We start from the raw sequence: 3,700 nt of genomic DNA, 5'->3' as shown, positions 1-3,700 counted from the left end.
GGCAGGAGCATCGCTTGAACCCAGGAGACAGAGGGTGCAGTGAGCCGAGATCACGCCACTGCACTCCAGCCTGGGCAACAGAGCAAGACTCAGTCTTGATAATAATAATAATTAAATTAAATTAAATTAAAAATTAAAAATAGGAAGATAACTAATTTCGAACTCAGTCCCATTCTAGCAATAAGTAGTATTCATCCACATATACAACTATTGGGAAAAATTCAGCCCTACCAACTACCATTAAGAATGTATTTCCAGGCCGGGCGTGGTGACTCACGCCTGTAATCCCAGCACTTTGGGAGGCCGAGGTGGGCGGATCATGAGGTCAGGAGATCGAGACTATCTTGGCTAACACGGTGAAACCCCATCTCTACTAAAAATACAAAAAATTAGCCGGGAGTGGTGGCAGGCGCCTGTAGTCCCAGCTACTCGGGAGGCTGAGGCAGGAGAATGGCATGAACCTGGGATGCAGAACTTGCAGTGAGCCGAAATCGCGCCACTGCACTCCAGCCTGGGCGACAGACCGAGACTCCGTCTCAAAAAACAAACAAAAAAATGTATTTCCAATTGCGTTTTATGTTTGATAATTATTATTTAAAATAATACATGTTGTTTTGATCAATTGTGGACTTAAAATATCATAATAATAAATCCAAAAGAAATTTAATACTTATAGTAGTCCTGTGGTCACAGAAAATAATTTTTTAAATTAATGTCAATTTACATGTGTATTTTTGTTGCAGATAAGAATGATCAGTAAAGCATAAAATATAGCAGAATATGATTCAATGAAAAAAGTGGAATGAAAATGTGAGTAGTAGAAGAAAAATAAGGTTGTAAAACTTTTTACTATTATTATACTTTAAGTTCTAGGGTACATGTACACAACGTGCAGGTTTGATACGTAGGTATACATGTGCCACAGTGGTTTGCTGCATCCATCAACTCATTCACATTAGGTATTTCTCCTGATGCTATCCCTCCACCAGCCCCCCACCACCTGACAGGCCCTGGTGTGTGATGTTCCCCACCCTGTGTCCAAGTGATCTCATTGTTCAATTTCCACCTGTGAGTGAAAACATGCACTATTTGGTTTTCTGTCCTTGTGAGAGTTCACTGAGAATAGTGATTTCCAGCTTCATCCATGTCCCTGCAAAGGACACGAACTCATCCTTTTTTATGGCTGCGTAGTATTCCATGGTGTATATGTGCCACATTTTCTTAATCCAGTCTATCATTGATGGACATTTGGGTTGGTTCCATGTTTTTGTTATTGTGAATAGTGCTGCAATAAACTAGTTATTAACTAGTATCTAAGACTATATAAACCAATCTGGCCTGGATTTATTCCCAGAACCAAGTAAAGTGCTTTGCATTGATCTAAGTACTTAACTCACTCCATGGACTTGGGATTTAGCATTAATTTGGGGTCAAAAGCTTTTACAGTCTCCTTCCCTTGGCTGAGAACTCCTCTTAGGAATGCCCTCTAAGGCCTTCTGGCTGTCTCTTGCCACCGATTTCCCAGCCTTTTCCTCCTTCAGTTCACAAATGGAGCTCTGCAGAGATGAGAGAGGCAGAGCCCCTCCTCCAGTGTCTGACATCTGCTCCATCCTTGGGGGAAGAACCTGATAAAGCAACTTGAAACTACTACAGCTTGTAGGCCAAAGTTCCATTCTCTCCAGTCCTACACATTTCTCTCTGGTTAATCACTTCCTCACCTTTTCTACTGTCCTCTTCATTGGCATGAATTCATTCAAATTTTTGTCTTTCCTATTCATTGCTGAAATTTGCTTCCTCTGCTACATCATTGGATACTACTTCCTTTTGATACAGAACCTTAACGTTTCCAAAGTTTAAGTTCATACCAAACTATTGTCTCTAAGAAACATAATAGTTCTATCACACAGATCATTTCAAACATACTTGTTAACCAAAACTTTAACAATGACAGGGTGTTACAGCATTTCCTCACATGTCAGTTCCAAACAAGTTTCCCTTTAAGAATTCTGGTAATCAATGAAGGTTCTTCTGGTAGGATTTATTGCTGAGAATCATGGGCTTCCTAAATGCAGTCTCCAAAATTTAATGATTTTGCAAAGTGTGATCAGAAAGTGCCAAGGAAGACCCTAGAGACACTGACTTCCCAACTCTCAAGTAACCCTACCAGCTTCAAAGATCATGAGCTACAAATATCAACTGATTTATTCCTCACGATAGGCCTGCCAGGTAGTTTTATTGGCCCCATTTTACAGATGAGAAAACAGAGGCTCAGAGAGGCTAAACCTTCCTATACACAGAGGGTTGAGGAACCAGGATTGAAAATCTGTGCATTTCCCACTATGTCAACCTGCCTTCAAAGAATGATTTCATGTCCTCCAGTTGTCCAAAAGAACAGAGACTGGGTTAGCCTTGCAAACATATTTTTTAAAGACTCAGATATTAAGCAACCGTACATAAGAGGGATGTTACGGAGAGCTTGCACATGAAGGTAATCTTTGTAAATTGAATCACATTGTAAATGCACTGGCTTTTTAGATAATTTCTGAAGCAAATCATTTTGTATTTGTGAATCTGGATGTTCACATATGTATCCTGTTTGCTGCAGAAATTACTCGTTCTCAGCTATCACAAAATAGATACACAAAATAAATAAATCAAGGACTATCACTCAGAAGCAGGGAATAGAATACTAGTTCAAGGAGGGGTCGCCGACCTGCATAAAACATTCAAGATAACAGATAAATGAACCCCAACTCATGACTAGCTCTAGTTGAGTGTGGTTGTGTATATGATCTACTCTTTTTTGAATGGAGCATAGACAGGGAGACAGTGCACAGAGAGGCAAGGATGGAGTCAGAAAGAGCAGGAGGAAGGGAGAGAACCACAAAAAACAGAAAGAAAGAGAGTGAGATAGAAGGAATAGGAAACAAGGAGAATGAAGCTGGCTGAAAGGCAGAGATGAGAGAGAGAGGGACGGGGACATCAGCCAGAAATGGATTAGAGAGACAAAAGGAAAGGGAAAGAAGGACATGAAGAAAGGAAACAGTGAGGATGGAAGATAGAGGGTGGAGGGAAGAAAAGTGCTCAGTAAATGTAGCTGCCCGGGGCCTGTTCCCTGCAGTACCTACAAGGCACTCTGCTCCACAGCCTGTGCCATCCTACCCATCTCAGTTGGTTAAGACCTCCCACCATGGGCCTGCTTTCAGGGCACACCTGACTCAGACCCCCCAGGTCCCCAACCCTTCCCTGACCAGGACTTTGCGGGGAATGTGCACTCCATCCCCAGGAGGCAAGCCTGCTACAATTTATTGCCCAGAAAATCCACAATCTCTCCCTGGGACTTGAGGCCTCAAGACCCATTCCTGCATGCATAACCAGAAAAGAGAAGACCTTGGCTAGGCACAGTGGCTCATGCCTGTAATCCCAGCACTTTGGGTGGCCAAGGCGGGCAGATCACTTGAGGTCGGGAGTTCGAGACCAACCTGGACAACATGGTGAAATCCCATCTCTACTAAAAATACAAAAATTAGCCAGGCATGTTGGCGCATGCCTGTAATCCCAGCTACTCAGGAGACTGAGGCAGGAGAATCACTTGAACCTAGGAGGCAGAGGTTGCATTGAGCTGAGATAGTGCCACTGCACTCCAGCCTGGATGACAGAGCAAGACTCCATCTCAAAAGAAGAAGAAGGAGGAGGAGGA

Source organism: Rhinopithecus bieti, unplaced genomic scaffold, assembly GCF_001698545.2.
Source record: "Rhinopithecus bieti isolate Rb0 unplaced genomic scaffold, ASM169854v2 scaffold_23816, whole genome shotgun sequence".
In the NCBI taxonomy this organism is placed as follows: domain Eukaryota; kingdom Metazoa; phylum Chordata; class Mammalia; order Primates; family Cercopithecidae; genus Rhinopithecus; species Rhinopithecus bieti.
Note: the sequence above shows the minus strand (reverse complement) of the source record.